Source organism: Castor canadensis, chromosome 12 (genome assembly GCF_047511655.1).
Source record: "Castor canadensis chromosome 12, mCasCan1.hap1v2, whole genome shotgun sequence".
Lineage (NCBI taxonomy): Eukaryota > Metazoa > Chordata > Mammalia > Rodentia > Castoridae > Castor > Castor canadensis.
The window spans coordinates 37,930,300-37,952,868 of record NC_133397.1 but is presented as its reverse complement, the minus strand read 5'-3'; the positions used below and the strand labels follow the sequence as shown (position 1 = coordinate 37,952,868).

The window sequence follows — 22,569 nt, the reverse complement described above, 5'->3', positions numbered from 1 at the left end:
AGGTATAGCTGAAGCAGTAGAGCACCTGTCTAGCAAGCATGAAGCCCTAAGTTCAAACTCCAATACTACCAAGATAGAAAATTCTGGGCAACGGTACCACTTTTTAATCCCTCTCCAAGCCTTTCAATAAGGAAGAGATCAGTTATAAAATGGAAATAAAATCTTCACTGAAAGTGGTATTTTGCTTTTGATAAAAATGTTATGGGAAAGAAGAAATCCATCATTGGATATAAATAGTGTTCTAAAAATTAGACCACATGCAGATCTGAAGTGTGAAGAATATGTACTCAGGCTATAACAAAACATAAAACTACCATTTAATAAAGTTTAAATTAGCACCTCTCAACATAGGGCAAGGTAGCATATAAAAGAGGAATAAAGTTAACAACACTTTTGATGCTTAACAGATAACACAAGTTATATATCCCTATCCTTTTTATTATGTTCAAAACTATGAGCAAAAACACAGATGAATTTCATTAACAGTACTAAAAGAAAAGTACATACTCTGTGATTTGATTTAAATGAAATGTAAAAACAAGCAAAACTAGTATATTGAGTTAGAAGTTAGGAAAGTATGATTACTATGAAACCCAGATAAACTAATCTATGTCTCCTTCATTAACACAACAATATCCAGTGGCCAGCCTAAAAAAGTAGCATAAATCTGAAGTGAGGATGAGTTTAACAGTATTTTGAAATTCGCACAACCACCATATGATATAAGAATTATGTGTTTTCTAAAGAAGACAGGTCAAAAAGTATTGCTATACTACAGTGGTGCAGACCTATACTAGTTTTGAAGAAAATGCTAAATTTTAATTACAGACCAGTGAAAATGAAACTACAACCACCCTTTTATCTACAGACCCCATTGAGAGTCTATAGGTCCCAGCTTAAGAAACTCTGACTTAGTCGGGCGCAAATGATTCCCAACTAATCCTAGCTATTCTAGAGGCTAGGACAGGGAGGACCACTGTCAGAGGCCAGTCCAGGCAAACAGTTTGTAAAAACCTATCTCCAAAAATAGCCAGAGCAAAATAGACTGGAGGGGTGTATCTGCTATGCAAGTGTGAAGCCCTGATATTAAACCCCAGTCCTTCCCCCAAAAAAAGCCCTGATTTTGTCTGTGACAAGAGCAACTTAAGGGAGAAGGGGAAAAGCCTGACATATAATAACTGAACAAATTCAGATAGAGATTCTCATATTATACAACTAAGTAGATACTGTAGGCAGCTGGGATATAGGAAAATGATGTACAGGACAGGGATAGAGGCTGAAGATAAAAATTTGAAAGCATTTAAATGGTAACTAAACTTCTGAGAACAGAATGAATGTAATTTAAAGATAGAAAAAAACAAGTTCTAGAGCACTGCAACATTTAAAGGTCAGGAGATGCAAAAGATGAGTAAAGGTTACTGAGAATCAGCAAACAGGGTTGTGGGAGGAAAACCAAGAGAGCGGCACCCCTGAAGGTTAAAGAAAAATGTGTTTACAGAGAACAAAGTGGTCAACTGTGTCAAACACTGATAACAGATCTGCGTCCAATCAGATAGAACTACCATAGGGTAACTTAGAGCAACTGACATTTATTATATTTTTACTATATGCTAAAAATTGTTCTAACACATTTAAAAGTGTTAATTCATTCAATCCTTACAACCACCCTATGAGGAAGGCACTATCCACATTACAAATGAGTAGAGAAACTGCTAGCGGAGTGGTTCAAGTGGTAAGAGTGTCTGCCTACCAAGAGTGAGGCCTTGAGTTCAAACCCTAGTGCTGCCAAAAAAAAAAAAAAGAAGAAACTTGCCAAGCACACAAACCTATCAAGTGGTAAAAGTAAGATACCAACCCATGCAAGTCAAATTCCAAAACCAGATCTCTTAACTACAATCCTCTGACTCTCATAACTGGGACAGAAAGCTCTCTAGAAAATTCTCTCCCTTTCTCCTGGGGTTGCCAGAATGCCCTTTCTTGTACAAATGACAAAGAAGTTGTGGGGGGGGGGGTAAGGGATGGGACAGGACAACAACATAGTGATACCCTGTCATCCTAGTGCTACCAAGGCTGAAGTGGAAGGATCTAGAGTCAGAGGTCAACTTGGGCTTTAAAAAAGAAAAAAAAAAAAAAAAAAAAATATATATATATATGTATACACACACACACATATACACACTAATTCAAAATATAATAATTAAAAAAAGAAAATTAAGCCATAAAAATGGCTGGACGGTTACTCAGAAAAGAAAAAAAGATGCAAAGAATTGAAGGGAAAAAGACTGATATAAAAGATGGACAGCAGCTGGAAAGGTGTGACTCAGTAATAGGGCACTTGTCTAGCATATACTAGGCCCCTTTATTCAATCCTCAACACCAAAACAGAACAAAGATGGACAAAAGAGAATAAAATAGAAGGTCACCAAAAAAGAAAACCAAGGCAATGTGACAGGCAATGCTAAAAACTACAAGTCAGAAAAAACCTTTCTTAAAATAAAACTTGATTGAAAGTACACATTGAAAGAGTACATGACATATCTAGGAAAAACTGACCCAGAAAGAACAAAATACTAAGAAATGTTCTAGTTACTACTGGACTTGAAAAAGGCGGGGGAAGGGAGGCGGGGGGGGGGGGGGGGGCGGGGGAGGGAAATCCTTTCAGCATTCAAGTAAAATGACCAAATTGGATATACAAGAAAGAAAATCAAAATGTCATCAAACTTTGATAGCAATGCTCTATGCCAGTATTTAATGTATGCAATGAAAGAAAATGTTTATCACAGATTCTACATCCAGAAAAACTGATTTTTAAGTGTAAAATGGTATAAACAACTATAATAAATACGCAAGAACCCAGAGAGTATTGTTCCCATGAGGCCTTTCAGAGGAATCTGACTTAAGATGGTATGAGGTATTAGGAAGTAAAGAAAGAGTCTTTCAAGGAAAAAAAAGCCAGCCATTTGGATGAATGACCTTGGGAGTAGCACACCCTAATTTCCAATGGCCAATATGGCCATTAGCTGAGAAACGCATGCCTGCCATCATAAGCTGTCAAAAATCAGAAATGACGGATTCTTTGGCATCAAAGATCAATTTACTGTGAGTCACAAACTTCTTTCAGATTATCACACTCCCTCCCAATACTTTTTCTTTTCGTTCTTTTTTTTTTTTTACATTTTAAAAAACAGTATGGACTTTAGCAAGAAATGGACTTGAATTCAAATGCCAGCTCAGCCACTTCTCTGACTCTGACCTAATTAATTACTTACAACCTTGATATTTCACCTTAATGACAGGAGTAAAAAAGCACCTACATTACAAAGTTGGTATACTATCTGAATGGTGCAGGTTAACTGCTTAGATCAGTGCCAGGCACAAAATAGCTTTAAAATATCATTTCCATTATAACCCACAAATCACACTTTAGTGGATTATAACCAACCAAATACAAAAGATTAGATATATCCAAACAATATATATATATTATATACATATATATAGTTTGTCCCAAATCAACTATCCACATATAAATTGACAGATGAAAAGTATCTGATATCTAGAATAATTATGCAATGAGTAACAAGGTTTTAAACACTAAAATTGTTCCAATTAGGCTCAAGATATTTAATATTCCTTTTTTTTTACATTTCTGAAATTCTTTCAATAATTTCTGAAAATAGAAAAAAAAAAAACCCTTAACCAGATTTTACCAAAACTTTTTGATTATGTTATGTGTGTGTGGTTGCTTATATTTAAACCAGTAAAACACTGCATTTATCTGAACTGCATTCCCTTATGTATAACACACTGTCAGAGATATAAAAGGATGATCACTAGTATTAAACAGCTTCACTGTCGAAAGGGCTAATTCACTATGAAAACCTCAGATTATTAGATGTGAACCCAATCTATAAAGCTCCATTCTGCTGTCCAGCTTGTCCTTATTTCTGAAGACTTCTTTTGATTTGGTTTTGATTTCTGACATATAATAAAATACATCCACTTTATGTATAGCTTAATGACTTCTTCCAAATGTCTGCCTTGTGTAACCACTACCAAATAAAGATAGAGACTGTTTCCATCGTTTCAAAGGAACCTTCATACCCCTTTAAAATTGATTCCCCATCTCCTTCAGATCTAGGCAGTCACTGGTCTGCTTTCTATCAGTACAACAGTTTTGCTTCCTACATTACATATACTCCTTGATACCTAGTTTCTTTTGCTTCACATAATGTCTCTGAGATTCCTGCATGTCATGTTTATCACTAGCTCTTTTTTTTGTTTGTTCTTTTCCTTTTTAATTACTTTCAAGGCTTTTTGAAACTTTGGGTTTTAAAAAGATGGGCAAAACCTCAAGAAACTAGTTTAAGCCTAAAGAACAGATCAGCTACCTGCACATTGAAAACAATATTTTAAGGTAAAAGAATTCCTTCTCTTGGTGAGAATACGAAATTTTTTCAGCTAATGTTGCTGAAACCAGGAGGAGTTCATGTTTCAATTAGCATTTAACTACCTGAATGATAAAACAAAGGCTAGACCCTTTGATAGAGTCCCACTTTGATCAAGTTGAACTTTATCATGATTTATGCTGTGCCATTTTTCTACTAGACTGATTTCAAACACACTGACAGAAACCTTTTTTTAACTCTGGTAAAGTAGCCTAGGAATAAATAAATGCTCTTCCTACTCTCAATAGTTTTTCAATTAGAAAATGAAATGAAGTAAGTTCAAGGCTACATGGTTTGACTTCTAGCTTTTTGTCTTCACCTAGCAACCAGATCAACATACCCAAATTTGAAAAAAGCAAATTAGGAAGAGGAAAAAAAAAAAAAATCAAAGATTTCATGAGTCTTTAAGATGACATTTTTATTTGTGGGTTTGATTTGTTCAGCCATTTTGTGCTGTGTTTATAAGCAGTTACAGAAACCAGACAGAACATGACTATATTCTAACATATTATAGCCCTAATACCCACAAAAGAGAATTTACTGGGGATCATGATTGTAGAATGTCCAACATGTCTACAACATTCTATATAGAGAATGTTTCTCATGATATAATATATAGCCATTTCAGTACTTAAATCACCAATATTTCTTAGAAAAACAATTCAAAACACTGATACTCTGGTTGGAACAATTGGCCCATAAATCAGTATTGTCCTAAAGAGGGGGGGGGTCTCAAAATAAGATACTTAGTGGCATAGCACTTTATTCTCTTGGCAATTCCTCCCTTAGGAAAACTCTACACATACCTGACTTTCAAAACACTTCAAATCGCCAGGCACTGGTGGCACACACCTGTAATCCCAGCTACTCAGGAGGCAGAGATCAGGAGGATTGTGGTTTGAAGCCAGCCTGGGCAATTAGTTTGCAAGACCCTATCTGGAAAAACCTTTCACAAAAATAAATAAATAAATAAATAAATAAATAGGGCTGGTGAAGTGTCTCAAGGTGAAGACCCTGAGTTTAAACCTCAGTACTGAAAAAAAAAGAAAAAAAAATCACTTAGATTCATTCACATTTATTCACCTTTCAACCTCCTAAACTAAAGGAGAGGCCCTCCGCAAACAATAATTAACCTTCAACTCAAAATATAGTATCTGCCTTCTGAAATCTCACTATTTCAACTGTAACTTCTTTAGTGACTTCTAGGATGAATTTTAGTTTACATTTTAAGCATGAAGTGTGGCTTTGCTACATCTCTTCAAATATAACACAACCAACAACTTCACTTCTGTACCCAAACCACATTCATATCCCAATCTACCTATTTGTATTAGTAACAACATTCCTCTTCTTATAATCCAGAGCATATATTCTAATATATTCAACTGCTATTCATTAAGTCACCATCAATCTTGCTTCTCTCTCTCTCTCTCTCTCTCTCTCTCTCTCTCTCTCTCCCTCCCTCCCTCCCTCCCCCCTCCCCCCCTACAATTCTAATCATAAGCATCATCACCTAGTGCATTTTCTACCTGTCCCCTTTTTGGTCTCCCCAACTTCAATCTCTTCTTCCTCTAGTCCACCTTCTAGATTATCAACCACCAGCTTGATTTCCTTAAAATGTAGCTGGAACAGTTTCTCCCTCCTCAAAAACTATTAAATACAAAATACCCCATCTAGTTTATCAGGAACCTCCCCTACACAGCTCATGTGCACCTTGACCTCATTCCCACCTCATAGTCTATTGGCCCACTAATTTTACTTAACTAACAAACTCCACATGAAGTATGAAGTAATACTTTTCTCCTGTTGTTTTTTTTTTTTTTTTTTTGGATGGAGCTGGGGTTTGAACTCAGGTTCTGCTTGCAAGCCTCACCTGCATCCCTAATACTTTCTCCCTGATACCATCCCCAATCCTTTATCTCACCCTCTCACCCCTCCTATACAATCATTCACATCATTTTAATATTTTTGCCATCCTACTCCAACTTATGACTTTGACACTTGGCAGAAACTGAATAATACATATTAACTTAAAAGATACCTCTTAAAGAAAGGATACCCTAGTCAGGTATTCTAACATTACCAGAAACAATAAACTGGCATACCTAAAAATCTATTGGAACACTGATTAACCCTATCATCTACTATAATATTTATTAAGTACAAGCAGATCTTGATTTCTAGCAAATTTATTCTGGTGATTCACATTTAAAACACCCAGCCAATTACACCCACTTACTGCAGACAGAAAGCACTAATGAATTTATATCACTTGGATTATTTCCTGATGATGTACATAAAGCAGCCCTATTCCCCATCAGTCTAGGTCGATAAGTCCTTTTTGAGAACATCTTTGGCTCTAGACTAGAATCCATTCAGCCTAGCTCTTCCTAGGGTTATTTAAGATTAAGATGAAGGAAAGATCAGCAAGATTAAGCAGAACAAATTAAGAAATGCAGGGAAGAAGAGAAAAAAAGATACAAAGGATTGTCTTAAGTATAATGAGATCACCTCACCCTCACACCCTCACCACACATATTAGCATTCAAGAACCATCCTCCAAACAGTCACTTCACTATAAATATTTTTAGTATTATTTTAAGATCTTAAAGCTCTTTAATTAGCATCACCACTTTATGGACACAAAATCTAACTAAACACTAAAAGCTCATAAACACAATTAACAATAAGAAATAACTTAGCCAGAAGCTGTGGCTCAAGCCTGTAATTCTAGCTACTTAAGATGCTGAGATCAGGAGGATTGAGATTTAAGGCCAGCCCAGGCAAATAGCTTGTAAGACTACATCACTGAAATAATCTGAGCAAAATTGGGTGGGGTTGTGGCTTAAGTAGTAGGAGTGCCTGTTTTGCAAGCTCAGAGCCCTGAGTTCAAAGCCTAATACTGCAAAAAAAAAAAAAAAGTTAAGTACAAAAACAAACAGCATGAAAAGATATTTCATACACAATCCTGTACAGGAAATACAGTTTCTTAAAACTAGTATATACTACTTAAAGACAGGCAAAGAATTATGGAGATCATAACTATAAGAAGGTACATACAAAATTCAGTAGAGTAGAAGAGAAAGAAGATGGAAAGGTTACAAAGGAGCTTCTACTATACTGGTAATGTTCTACCCTAAACTAAGCTGGGTGGTGTCTTGTTTTGTAGTACTGGGAAAAACCAGGGCCTCACATATGCTAAGTTCGCACTACCACTAAGCTACATTCCCAGCCTTATTTTATAACAATCAATCTATAACAGTTATATTTCTTCATCTATACATTAATATAATTTTTACTAAATCACTATTTTTCTTAACACTATGCCTTAAATATTTCTATGTTTTTAACATGACTTTATAGACCACACACAGAACTGAATATACTTTGTGGTTTGGGGAACATAAAATAATTAACTGCACAACTTTAACCATGTTAAAAGCAGTTACAGAGCTGGGCACTGGTAGCTCAAGCTTGCAGGAGGCAGGAGGCAGGTATCAGGAGGATAACGGTTCCAAGCCACTCCAAGCAAATAGTTTGCGAGACCCTATCTTGAAAAATCCCATCACAAAAACAGGACTGTTGGAGTGGCTCAAGGTGTAGGCCCTGAGTTCAAGGCACAGCACTACACACACACACACACACACACACACACACACAAAAGCAAGCAAAACAGTTATATCCTAGTTGGCTCCTTCCTGTAATCCTAGCTACTTGGGAGGCTGAGATCAGGAGGATCACAGTTGAAGGCCAGCTCAGGGAAACAGCACAAGAGAACTCATCTCCAAAGCAACGAGAACGAAAAGGGATTGGAGATATGGCGTGTGGCTCAAGTGATGGAGCACCTGCTTTGCAAGCGTAAAACCCGAGTCCCACAAAAAAAAGAAAAAAAATAAAAACCAACCACAAACCAGCAGTAATCTCCTAAGGGATAGGGTCATAGCTCTGGCTGATGCAGTTCAGTACTAGAGCACACCCTGGTGTCAATCTCTAGGAAAAAAACAAAACAAAACACTTATCTCTTGTGAATAACATCAGGGTACAGGAGAAGCCACATACCGACACCAAATATATAAATAGAGCACTGATTTTATACCACTACAAATTAAACAACAAAACACCTATTATCGATCAGAGGTCAGCAAGCTTTTTCTTTAAAGAGTTAGATAAATACTTTTGGCTTTACAGAACCATGATTCCTATCGCAAGTGTACAGCTCTGCTATAGTAGTATGAAAGCAGCCATACAGCAGGGAAAGATGGCTGTCTCCCAATAAAACTGTATTTACAAAAATAGGGAATTCTAATGAACCCATGTCTGGGGCAGGTAATGAACTTTGTGTGTTCTTCTGTTTTACATAAAGGCAGGCCAGGCTCTGGTGGCTCATGCCAGTATCCTAGCTACTTGGCAGGCAAAGATCAGGAGGATCTCCATTGGAGGCCAGCATTGTGCAAATAGTTCCTGTGACCCTATCTCAAAAATACCAAACACAAAAAATGGCTGGTGGAGTAACTCAAGTGATAGAGCAGTGTCTGCTTAGCAAGCATGAGGCCTGATTCAAACCCCAAAAAAGGCAGCAAGCAAAAATTAACCAGTGGGTAGTAATCTGATGACCCTGTCTAGATCCACCTTTAAAAAGAGTAATCAGTAAATCTATTAAGTGGAAAGTCTGGAGGGGAAATGGAGTCTTATAGTAAAAACTATGTCACAAATCATCTGGTATCATATGAACAAATGTGCCTTCTCCATGGAGACATTTACCAGTCACCACCTGTGACACAGTAAGAGTGATTGCACCTCCTGAAGTAATGTAATATGGAACAGCATCACCTATGAAGTATTCTGGCCAAAAGTTTATTGTGAATTAACAGTCATTTCGTAACAGCTTACAGAAGACAAAGGGCAAAAAAGTTTTTTGCAGTATTATGGATCAAACACAGCACCTCATGCAAGTCAGTTAGGTGCTTTACCACTGAGCTGCATTCCCATCCTCAAAAGTTTTAAACAAGACCTCAAAGAAACACACAAAATTTTGACTAGAGAACATTATAACTGCTCTCAAAAAGAGAAATTCATGAGCTGGAGATGTAGGTCAGTGATAGAGCACTTTGCAGGAGTTGGGAAGTTCTTACACTGCAAACAAAAAAAACAAAAAAAAAAGGAGGAAAAGGATTTTTTAAAAAATGAATCTTTAAATTTTTAAAAGAAGTGGGACACAACAACAAATTCAATGTCATACCTGGTTCTTTAACAGACCTTAGTTTGGAAGAAAACCTATGAGACATTTTTGACCCAACTGAGGAAATCTAAATATGAATTGGGGATCAGATTATTTAGGGGAATTAATTTTATTGGGTATGACACTAGCACTAGGTACAGAACAAACTGTCATTTTTGGAGATTTTCAAACTTAAATACTTAGGAGTAAAGTGACATGATGTCTGTACCTTGTAAATGGTATACCAAGTTATAAACTAAATGTTTGTATCCCACTTTCCAATTCTCATGTTGAAAAAATCCTAACTCCCAATGTGATAGCACCAGGTAATCAGGACTCAGAACACTCATGAACAGGCTTAGCCCCCTTACAAAAGGGATCTCTAGGGAGCTCTTTAGCTCTGTTTTTGCTATGTGATGATACAACCAGAAGATGGCCATCTGCAAACCAGGAAAATGTCCCTAACATAATCACCAGATCTGCCAGTACCCTGATCTGGAACCTTCTAATCTCCAAACAGTAAGAAAGAAATCTATTATAAACCACTCAGTCTACAGTATATTACAGCAGTCAAACTGAGCAAAATAGGCAAAAACATAAAATACTGTTGAACTTAAGTGGTTGTTACATAGGTATTCAGTGCACTGTTACAATGTTCTGCAGGATTAAATTTTTTTATAACTAAAATGCAAAAATGCAGCAATATGATGTTTAGTTTAATAAATATTATTCATCACACTGCTCCCAAACATTATAGTTCTAAGTCTCCCCCAAATTTCTCAAGGTTACATATCAAAATCTACCTCAAAGATATTTTCCCTAAATTTATGACCCTGATGTTTTTCCTTTTTTTTTCTTTTTGGAACTGAGATTTGAACTCAGGACCCTACATTTATTAGGCAGGTACTCTACAACTTGAGTCATACCTTCAAGTTTAGGCAATTTTGCTTTAGGCATTTTTCAAATAGGGACTCGCTTTCATACAAGAGCTGGGGAGACAGGCATAGGAAACCATACCCAGTTTTTCTATGTTGAGATGGGGTCTTTTTGCCCAAGATGACCTTGGACTTCAATCCTCCCATTCCTCTCCACTTTCTGAACAACTAGGATTACAGGCGTGAACCACCACACCTGGCTTTTTGTTTGCTATTTTTTTTTTTTTTTGAGACAGATCTGGCTTCAAACTCACAATCTGTTTTTCCTTTCAAGTTTCTAATTTCTAACAGTGACAATAAGGCCAAATCTGCAAAATCAGATACCCTGACTAATTAATACTGGTTTTGATTCTTATATAAAATATACCTAGTAATTCCTTTATAGCATTTTTACTTTTCACCTGCATAATTATTCATATTTGTTTTGCTTCTTCCCTCTTCCCTAGATGGCAGTATCAAAATAATCTTTGCTTCACAAAGCACCTAATACTGATAGACAATATTTACTGAATAAATAAAACTGAACATCAAGAAATTTGTGATCATAACTTTAGTAAGAATCAAATCCTTAAGAAGGAATATAAACCTCTTCCTTCTTCCTATTCATTATTCCTTTCCTATCCCTTAAAGACATTTTCTCTTTGGAAAATTTTATTCCACAAATATTTAAAGGACATAGATAAATCAGCATGCAAAACTAATACAGTAATTGCACATATGTGGCTCTGGTAGGAAGAAAATGAGAATCTCAGAACACAAGTCTTCATTTTAGATCAAAAAGACCTCATGATAATCATGTGATCTAGTCTTCTCTCTAAATTCTAGTAGGTTAAGGCTACCAAATCTTAGATTGAGTGGGAACCTCAAAGAGGGTCTTCTGTTCTCCAGTTTTACGGTACTCTTTCCCAGGACACTAATGGCTCACACCCGTGAATCCTAGTTACACGGGAAGGTGAGTTAGGGAGGATGGTGGTTCAAGGGCAGCCTGGGCAAAAAATTTGTGAAACCCCATCTAACATAACCAGAGCAAAATGGACTGGAGGAGTACCTGTTTTTTTGCAAGTACATAGCCTTATGTTCAAACCCCAGTACCAACATAAAAAAAAAAAAAATTTACAGTACTCTTTCAACTTATCAAATTTTGTTTAGTTATAATAATACTGATAGTAGTAATAGCAATAAAAGTTAGCAACTATAATGTGCCAGGCTCTATTTGAACATCTTTACAGGGATGATTTCAACCCGACAATCTTAGAAGATATAGTATCATCACCCTCATTTTACCAATAAGAAAACTGAGGTTTTGAAATATTAAGTAATTTGCTCTATAGGGGTGGTGGATTCAAATCCTAGTGTCAACTTCAAAGTCAATGCTCCCAATTAATAATACCCTTCTTTAGATGCTTTTTCCAGAAACAATTCACTCCCAAGTACAAAGCCTTCTTACACTTAATTTATAGGCATACATAAGTAAATAATGCTAAGGATCCTACAACATTACTTGAAAGCACAGAGCAAAAACTATTAAGACATATTTATCTGTATCTGTTGAGATGTTTTATGCATATTTGTGAAACAATGATATCAACATCATTACCACTTAGCCAACCTCCCTCTAACCATGTTTCAAGTACATTCTTGAAACTATTGCTATCTAACATCTCCCAAACCTTTTTAGTCAAAATATCCAGCAAACAGCCCATTTATTTTTACTTCATTAGGTCATTTTCAGTCATCTTTATTTATTTTTTTTTTTGGTAGTTCTGGGGGTTTGAACTCAGGGCCTCCTGCTTGCTGGGCAGAAGTCTATCACTTGAGCCACCCTACCATCCAGTTCAATCATCTTTAAAATGCAAAGTTAAAATGATCCAGCTCTCCAGAATTAACTAAGATCTCTAATCCTTTATATTCAAATTATGCCTTATACTTGATTACATAATTTGGTCAATATAAATCTCAACAAAGCCACAAAGACTCACCTACACAAATTTCCCCGTATAGGTTAATCATAAAAGTCTGAAAACACAGATGCTATTTTAATATATTCTCTAATGAAACATCAATAAACAATTTATTATGGGGGCTGGTGGAGTGGCTCAAGTGGTAGAGCACTTGCCTAACAAGCACGAGGCTCTGAGTTCAAGTCCCAGTACCACCAAAAATAAGCAATAAATAAAACAATTTATTACATATCCATCAGTGTTCCAAACTTGGTGACCATCCTACACTTAAAAGTAAGCAAAGACAGAGACAGAAAAAAGCAACACAAAGCAAAAGCAAAAGTACAGACAAGCAAATAACCTGAACTAAAATATAAACCTAACAGAAGAAAAAGATTCAAGATATAGGGTAAGAGTAATAATGCAACCTAAATTTTCACTAATCCTTCCAAACCTGTACTACCCTTACAAATCAGAATTAGTTTATAAAACAAAATGCAAAAAAGGCTCTTACACATTAAGCTAAAAATTTCACTTCTATGCTAGAGACATGGCCCAAGTGGTAGCGTGCTTGTCTAGCAAGCACCAGAGTTTGAGTTCAAAACCCAGAACTACCCCCCAAAATTTTTTTGTTATTTTATGTTCTGATTCAAAATATTAATTATCCAGGAATAGCTGAAGAGAAAGAAATAAACTATTACCTTAAGTTTAGGACCATCAGCCATCAAAGGTTTAATAAAACTTTAAACAAATTTTAAAGTTAAAAATTTTATTATCCAAATAAATTATAAGGAGCTGAGCATGCAGCTCATTGCTAGAGCACATGCTTAAGGTCCTGGAGAGGCAGGAAGAAAAAAAAAGTAAGCTTGGTGCTAGAGCCCATCTCTGGCAAAAAGTTCACATCCCAACTAATGGTGCACAGTAGGCAAGCCTATCAGCTCACCTGTCATCCCATTCTCCTAAAACAGGATCATGGTCCAACCCAACCTGGACAAAAATTAAGACCCTATCTCAAAAGCAGCCAAAGCAGGGCTGGCAGAATGGCTCAAGAGGTAGAAGCACCTGCCTAGCAAGCATGAGGCCAAGTTCAAACCCCTCTCCCCCACTCCCATGGCCCCCAAAACTGGTAATCGAAAGGTTTATTTGGATGCAATAAATGAAATCTCTAATATATATGAGCAGAACTAATGCTCATTTTTATACTGGAGCACTAAAATAAATATAAGTCAATTTGCTTTAAAGTACAACATAACATGAAACTCTAACTTAAAGCAAACAATCATCACTAATTAATATAAAAACAAGGGCTGAGACGGGGCTCAAGGGGTAGAATGCCCGCCTAAGAATCGGGAGGCCCTGAGTTGAAACTTCAGTACTGCAAAAATAAATAAATAAAAATAAAAACAAAAGATCAAAGACTCTTAAGCTATCTTAAGTGTGCAATGTTTATATAAACTCAAGAAACATCTTTACCATCACTGGAAAAGCTATAGAACAGAAAGCAAAAACTAAACACCTGCCTTACATGTAAGTGCAATAGGACTTTATGTTAAAAAAAAAAAAAAAAACAGCACAACCTCAGGTAATACACCATAGTCATGTTATTAAGGGAAGCAGTGATAAACATACAGTTTAAGCACAATAAACCAAGAGACACATTAGCTGGATTAGCCATCTTTTGGCAGAACTGTCAAATAACCAGAGAACAAAAGTAGTAACCATAAGTCAGTGACAGTATTACCAGAGACACTACTAATCAGTCACTAATCTTTCAGCTATATTCACAGAAACAGCAACAGGATCTTTTTCAAAGACAAATGACAACATATATTTTATGGATATATCCCAAACTATTTATTTATTTATTTATTTTGGTGCAGGGGAATTGAAACCAAGGCCTTGCACATGCTACTCTACTACTGAGCTACATCCCAACCTCCCATCCCAAGCTGTTTAAACCAGACTTGCTGAAGTTCTGTTCACCATCTCTCCATAATCCTTTCTTCTATCCTCCTTTCCAGAAACTTATCTATTCAAGGTTACACAGTAAATGGAAACATCTGAAGCCTCCAGCCTTCTCATGCCTGTCTAATGGTAAAGACTGTTGTCCTAACGAGGTATCAGTGGCTCATGCCTGTAATCCTAGCTACTCAGGAGGCAGAGACCGGGAGAACAGCAGTTCAAAGCCAGCCCTGGCAAACAGTTTCATGAGACTCTATCTCGAAAAAACCCATCACAAAAAAGGACTGGTGGAGTGGCTCAAGATGAAAGCCCTGAGTTCAAACCCTAGTACCACTGTTCTCTCTTTGGGTCCCTTTCTAATCTGAAATCGATTCCTTGTCCTTAGGTACAACAGAATTTCCCATTTCTTTCCCTTTGTTAAAACTAATGAAGCTTAGCAAGGCATGATGATACACACCAGTATACCCAGCTACTTAGGAGGCTGAGGAAGGAGATCATTTGGACCCAAGAGTCTGAGATCAGCCCAGGCAAAAGTGAGAACAAAAACTATAAAACTCTAATCACAGCTTTTAAGTATGGTGTAGAAACAGCAACAGGGTGTTTTTGTTTTGGTTTTTGGAGGTATTGGGATTTTAACTTAGGGTCTTGTACTTGCTAGATAGGCTCTCTACCACTTGAGTCATGCCCTCAGTTCAACTTTTTTTTTTTTTTGTGGTACTTCAATTTGAACTAAGTAATAAGGGGCTCATGCTTGCCAAGTAAGCATTCACTTAAGTAACACCATCAGCCCACAAGGGTTTTTTTCCAACACAAACAACACTATATGTTTTATAGGTATATCGCAAACTGTTTAGTTTTTGCAGTGCTGGGGATTGAATCCAGGGCCCAATGGTTTCACTCAATTTTGGGGGGGGGAAGGATCGCGGGGGCAGTACTGAAGGATGAACTTAGGGCCTCTCACTTGCGGGGCAGGCATTCTATTACTTGGACTATGACCCAACTCTTTTTTCTTTGGCTATTTTTGAAATACGGTCTTACTTTATGCATTGGCCCGACTGCATCTCTATCCAATTTGTGTTTCCCCACATAGTTTGGGATGACAGGCATGGGCCTCCACACCCAGTCAGCCATTGGTTTGCCCTGGCTGGCCTCAATCAATGATCCTCCGGAACTTAGCCACAAGAGTAGCTAGGGTTACAGGACTGAGGCACCGTGCCTGGCCTGCACTCAAAAGGAGCACAGATGTAAACTGAGAAAGAGCTGTTGACATCAGAATATAAGATGTATGAGGGCAGGTATTTTGTCTGCTTTGTTCAGAATCCAGCCTGACATAATGCCTTGCATTCAGAAGGCCCTCAGTGACTCGGAGAGTAATGAGATGAGAGGCTACAAATCAAACACTATTAAACTACTGTGAATTTTTTACATCTTGGTAGGTTGGTAACCTAGCGTAAATAAAAGTAATAAAAAGCTCTCAATCTAAACTTCATCTCCTATACATTATATCGTTTTGATTTGCTTTGAGTTAAATTATTTCCTCTTTGTATGAATCAAAAAGGACCACCTATGTTCACTAGATAATGCCAGGTCCTAACCTCAGAGTTGAATGCTTTAGACAGAGAAGTGGAAAAAAAAAACCCACTTTGCCCAAATAGGTTAAGCAATTATCAGTTATATAGACACACCTACATTTTCCTACTCATAAAAACATCTATTAACTATCCCTTTTCAATGTTAATACCTAAATTATGAAAATAAAAAGTAATTAGATATAAGAACCAGTGTTATTACTCTCAAGCTTTAAAATGCTTTGAAATTCTTCAAGACTTTATTCTATATATCCTTCGTCAAACCTGCTTCTTCTTAAGTATGCAACCACCTAACAAATACAACATACTTAGCAAGACGGAGACCCTGAGTACTGCTCCCCCTAAAAAAATAAATAAAAACAGCCAGGCACCAGTGGCTCACACCTGTAATCCTAGCTAGTTGGGAGGCAAAAACCAAGAGAACTGAGGCTTGAAGCCAGCCCAAAATAGCCAACATAAAACAGGGCTGGAGCGGGGCTCAAGTGGTAGACTGCCTACCTAGCAAACATGAGGTCCTGAGTTCAAACTCCAGTACCTCCAAAACAAATATACATATACATATACATATATATATACACACACACATATACATACACACGTATATATGTATGTATACATACAAGATAATCAATGGAGTTTTACTTGGCTATTAGAAGAATAAAACTACGGCTGATTACGATGGCTGACTCCTAAAATTCCAGCTATTCAGGAGGGGGAGATAGGCCATCTGAGTTAGCAAAACCCCATCTCAACTGATAAGCTGGGTGTGGTGATGCACGCCTGTGGTCCCAGGTATGCAGGAGGCGGTAGATAGGGATCCAGGTCTGAAGGTGGCACTTGGCAAAAAAATAAAACTGGAGACTCTACCTTAGAAATAACTAAAAGCAAAAAAGAGCTTAGGCATGGTTCAAGTGGTAGAGGGCATGGAATTCAAACCTCATTACCACCACCAAAAAAAAGAATGAAATTATGTCCTTTGCTGGAAAATGGGTGAAGTGGGAATCATCGTGTTAAATGAAATCAACCAATGTCACAAAGACAAGTATCAAATGTTTCTTCTCATTTGTGGAAGCCAGGGAATTAAAAAAAAAAAACAACAAACCACACGCACACACACACAGGTCATGAAAGTAAAAGGGAGACTACTAGGGGGTGGCAGGAAAAAAGGAGGAGGGGGCGATGAAGAAAGAGTAATAGTACACTATAAGTATGTATGGAAATGTCATGATGAAATCTTACTATGTACAATGGAATATATGTCAATTTGAAAAAAAAAAAAAAGGTTTTCCTAATTATAATATGTTTCACTAACAACCTATTCTGAAGTGGAGGACACTCTCTGTAACCAAAAATCCTAACAATCCTAGGAACAGCTGTTATTCTCCCTATGTATGTAATTGGTTCCTAAGACAAACTCCTTACTAAGTCAGTAGTTAAGTTTCCAATGTTTGTCTCTCTTCTCTGTAGCAGACCAACTACATCTTCCTTATCACAAAGATGCAAAACAAGTTTTCCAAGTACTGATGTTTCTAAAGTCAAAATTTTTAATTTTCAAGCGATAATCATTATAAAGCCAATAAATACAATCTTGATTTTTTGGGGGGCAATAGTGGGACTGGAACTGAAGGCCTTCCCCTGGAGCCACTCTACCAGCCCTGTTTTTGTGAAGGGTTTTACGAGATAGTCTCTCTCGAACTATTTGCCCAGGCTGGCTTCAAACTGCGATCCTCCTGATCTCTGCCTCCTGAGTAGCGAGGATTACAGGCATGAGCCACCGGCGCTCAGCTTGATACTTCTTTTTTGTTTTCAAGATAGAGCCTCACTATGTAGACCAGGGAGGCCTCAAAATTGCCTTCTTAGTCCTTGATGATATTTCAACATTCTCCAGAAGAAAATTTTGAATCCATTTTATTTTTAGCAAGTTAATATTAAACTATTTGATAAACTGGGGCTGGAGATATAACTCAGTTGCAAAGTGAAAGGGCGCAAGGCCCAGGTTCAACTCCCATCACAACAAAAATTTATTTGATAAGTCATAAAAGCCTTAAGCTGAGTAAAACATCCTTTCAATATTACAAACTATTTAAATTAAATTTAGTAAATCAACTAATATTAAAATACAATAACTGATTAATTTATTGGATTCTTTAAGCTAAACAAGTTATTACAAGGAGTATGACCATAAAAGGTATATGTATGCCAAGCAATAACAAAATATTGTAGATGACTAACAGACTGGCTAGTAAAAGAAAGAAATTTATTTAAAAATTCTCGTGTTTCATGATTTACCATAATTGAGAAGCAAAGTGTCTCTCTGTCTGCTACTAAAACTAAATTGAAGGCTGGTGGTGTGGCTCAAATGGTAGAGTGCAAGGCCCTGAGTTCAAACCCCAGTACTGCCAAAAAAAAAACTAAATTGAAGAGGAGGAATAAAGCACCCTGAAATATGAAAATGTAAAAAAAAAGTATGAGCTATGATGTATTTCCTTGGACACTAGATGTTACTAAAAATTAAATCTCAAACAAGTTTAATAGTTTATTTGAGCACTGATGGCTCACGTCTGTAATCCTAGCTAATTGGGAGACAGAGATCAGGAGGATCCCAGTTTGAAGTCAGCAAACAGTTCCCGAGACCCTATCTCAACAACACAAAAAAGGGTTAGTGGAGTGATTCAAGTGGTAGAGCACCTGCCTAGCAAGCATGAGACCCTGAGTTCAAGCCCCAGCACCAAAAAGAAAAAAAAAAAAAAAAAAAATCAAGGGCCACAAGGACCACTAAAAATCTAGAAAAACCATATTCCCCCAAATTCTCTTACCAGTAATCATTATTTTATATTTTAACTGAGTAAATTCTGCTACTATAATTTTGGAATTGGAAAACTAAACTCTTACTAGTCTGATATCATTGGATGCCTGAAAATATAAAAATATTGTGATATATATACATGTGTGTGCATGCGTGTGTATATATATGTAGGGGTATATATATATATATATATATATATTATATACACTTTTTTTTTTTTTTGGCAGTATTGAGGCTTGAACTCAGGTCCTACACCTTGAGACACTCTATCAGCCCTTTTATGAGTTTTTTCCAGACTGGCAAACTATTTGCCCAGGCAGGCTTCAAACCTGGATACTCCTGATCTCTACCTCCTGCATAGCTATGATTACAGGCATGAGCCACTGGCACCCAGCTTAGTTTTTCCTTTTCCATTTTTTTCTTCAGTCAAAGCTTGCTATGTAGCCCCAGCTGGCCTCACTGGAACTTTTGATCTTCCTGCCCCTGTCTCAGTGCTGGAGAAGGACCACTAATAAGAGTTATATTACTTTACTACTTTTTAATGCTAAGTAGTGCTACAAAATACCTTAGACATTATATATAAATGTTGATAAAATATAGATTACATAAACAAGTAACACCAAGATGGTGAAAAAAATATCATTCATGCCAAATGACACACAATAAAAAGAAATGTGTACAAACCCAGGGACAAGGACATGGGTCTTGGCTCAGCCAGCTTTAATGAATCTCCTTAATCACTAAATGATGCTATAGCAAACTGTACTCTTTCAAGAGTGCCAAGAGACAGTAAATTGGCATTACAGTTTAATTTAAATATTTCCATAAAAATGGAGCCTGGCAGAGTGGCTCAAGTGGTAGAGTGCCTGGCAAGTGTGAGGCCCTGAGTTCAAACCCAAGTACTGCAAAAAAAAAAAAAAATTCCCATAAAAATGTACATTATAGGAGCCAGGCACCAGCGGCTCACATCTATAATCCTAGCTACTTGGGAGAGTGAGACTGGGAGGATCACAGTTTGAGGTCAGCCCCGGCAAATAATTGTTCAGGAGACTCCATCTCCAAAATAACAAGAGCAAAATGGACTGGAGGCATGGCTCAAGTGACAGAGTGCATGTTTTGCAAGTATGGAGCCCTGAGTTCAAACCTTAGTCCCACCAAAAAAAAAAAAAAAAAAGTAGCTATACTCTTTCTGACCTTATCAATTTGTGAATCAGCTGTTCTTAGAAGCACAGCGATTTAAACACTAACATTCCTTCGATGATGCAATCTTAAAGGATTTAGCAATTAAGTGACTTACTCACATAAACCAGAACTTAATGACACCACTATCAGACAAACTGAAAAGGCTTTTTCACCTATTCCTGGAGTCTTCATAGAAATCAGTCACCCAATGTTAGAACACAGGTGTTGAAAGTTATCAGTCACTTTTGAGAGAATAATCACCACAGCAAAAAATCCAAAAGATATGTGCAACAAACTGGGAAATTATTAACTAAAGGATATTAAAACTCAAATAGAAATATCCATAAAGAACTATGCAAAAACTGCTATAAGACTTTATGAGGGCTAAAGTAAATGAAGAGGAGGAAAATACAACCACTAAAAACAAACAAAAAGGACAAAGAAGGCACTGAGAGAAACCAACAAGCTTAAAAAAAAAAAAACCTATAAAAAAAATCTGTCCTAAGTTTTATTATAACACACTATACATTTGGGAGGCCTACAAAAACATTTTTTTAAAGTTACTATTTTAACATTAGTTCAACTATCTATCTTTTAAGTCTGTACACTTGGAAAGTCTATTCTAATAATCAAATAACTAGCCTATCTATTTAGAAATACTCTACTTAAAAGTAGGCCAACAATAGGAACTTTGCTATTGCACAACAGAGAAAGTAAATGAAATAATATCTATTAACATTCAGTGTCCGTGGCATGTTTTTCCCATCTCCTAGAACATACTGACTTACACTGTCTTCCCTGAACATTTACCATTTCTCCATCCATGCAGTAGCTCAAATAGAGTTCCTGTGTTAATCCTACAATAAACCTCAGTAATCCTCACATCACAGTAGTTGTAAACGTTTGTTAACAGAAAAATAATGTTTTCCCCAAAATAGCTACATAACACTAAGACAAATTAAATTCCCTAATAATTTTTTACAAGACTCTTGCCAAATTTATTTCGATACATTGAACATGTGCGGCCTATTTTAAAAGTTCTTTAACGGTAAAACAGCTTTCTAGTTGGTGCTCATATGCTATTTTTATTTTTTAAGTTTTCAAGTTGTGTTCAGAAGAGCTTGAATACTGATGAATTTGGACTACTATTAAATGCTTAAGAAGCATTTTGACCAAATAAGATGGGCAAAACGTCCTAGATGTGCTAGTACTGACATCAGAGGTCAAGCAACTTTAATAAAACAGGGAACGCTTTCCAACACTAAGCCCTTCATTTAAAAAATCATTTCCCTGAATGATACAATCTTATTTTTTAAGGATGTTAGAGTTACAGTGTTTTAAAAGTCTACCGCAGAAAGCTGGTCCTATTCTTCGTGAGCCTCCGGTAGATCTGGGGTACTGACCTCAGCAGTTTCAATGAAGAACTCCACTATTACAAGAATGACACCGGACGGTACTGGGAAGGGGGAAGGCAGGGGAGAAAAGCCGGGAATACGATTACGTGCAAGGATTTAACGCAGTGAGCTGGAGGGAGATGGTAAGAGGCACAAACAGAAGATCGAGAGAGGCTTAACAAGGAAGTGAAGCCGGGCGCAGAGTTGAGCAGAAGCTAACAAGGAAACAGATGCGGAAAGGTGGTGGTGTCCACCCTGCGCGCACCAGGAAGGGAAGAGCCGCGGCCTGGGTAGCCCCGGGCTCTCGGAGGGCTGCTTGCAGACTGAAGCAGGGACGGGGAAGGAGTCGGCTTCCAGGCGCTGGGGCTGTGCCCGCCGCGACCGCGAGCGGAGGCGGCGGCCGAGGAAGCGGCCTATCCCGGAGTCAGGCCCGGAGTTCCGTGTCCCGGCTCCGCGACAGAGGCAGGGCAGAGCCCCCGGCCGCAGCTCCGAGGCTCCGCAAACGGTCCGGGACCTCGGCGGGGCGGCCAACTGGCCAGCCGTGCCCCTCGGACGGGCGCAGAGCGGCCTTACCTGGGGCGAGGAGGGAGGCGAGGTCTAGGGCGTCTCGTTCGCGCCCGCCGCGAAGCCCCGCGCTGCACTCTGCCCAGGCTTCCACCCGCGTCTCGACCGTGCCTCAGCCGCCACTTCGCCCGCGGGGGTCTCGACCACCGCCTCCGCCGCCTCCGGGGCTGTTTACACCGCCCGGCCCCTCACGCCGCCGCCGCCGCCGCTGCCGCCTTCTCTCCACCCTAGCGCCGCTGCCGATTCGGCCGCCGCCACCTCCTCCGCCGCAGCCTCGTCTCTCTGGAGCATCTTCCAGCCACCGAACACTGAGAAACAGAGACTCCAGCCGCGCCTGCAGGAAACTCCCCCGCAACTGCCAGGGGGACGAGGCAGTCAGAACACCGGCGGCTTTTCCGCCATTGACCAGCAGCCGCTCGGCTCCTTCTGCAACCCCCCCCACTCCGCACCCCTGACTTTCCCCGCCCCTCGGTGAGCCCCGCCCCCAGTGCCCACCCATTGGGGGCGCCGCGTGTCCTCTTCCGGCTTCTG

At 38.2% G+C, this 22,569-nt stretch overlaps 1 protein-coding gene and 1 non-coding gene across 3 annotated transcripts in view; one reads left to right on the top strand and one right to left on the bottom strand.

Moving 5' to 3' along the window:
* Ppm1b (protein phosphatase, Mg2+/Mn2+ dependent 1B) overlaps positions 1-22,187 on the bottom strand; it is a 79,419-nt gene extending 57,232 nt beyond the window's left edge. For both annotated transcript variants that reach the window (XM_020185690.2, XM_020185688.2), the window contains exon 1: positions 22,048-22,187. The gene's annotated coding sequence lies outside the window, so the exon portion shown is untranslated. The remainder of the gene's footprint in view (positions 1-22,047) is intronic.
* On the top strand, positions 12,687-12,759 carry Trnav-aac (transfer RNA valine (anticodon AAC)). Its single transcript has one exon. It is a non-coding gene; the product is annotated as a tRNA-Val (tRNA).
* Positions 22,188-22,569: the final 382 nt, after the last annotated feature.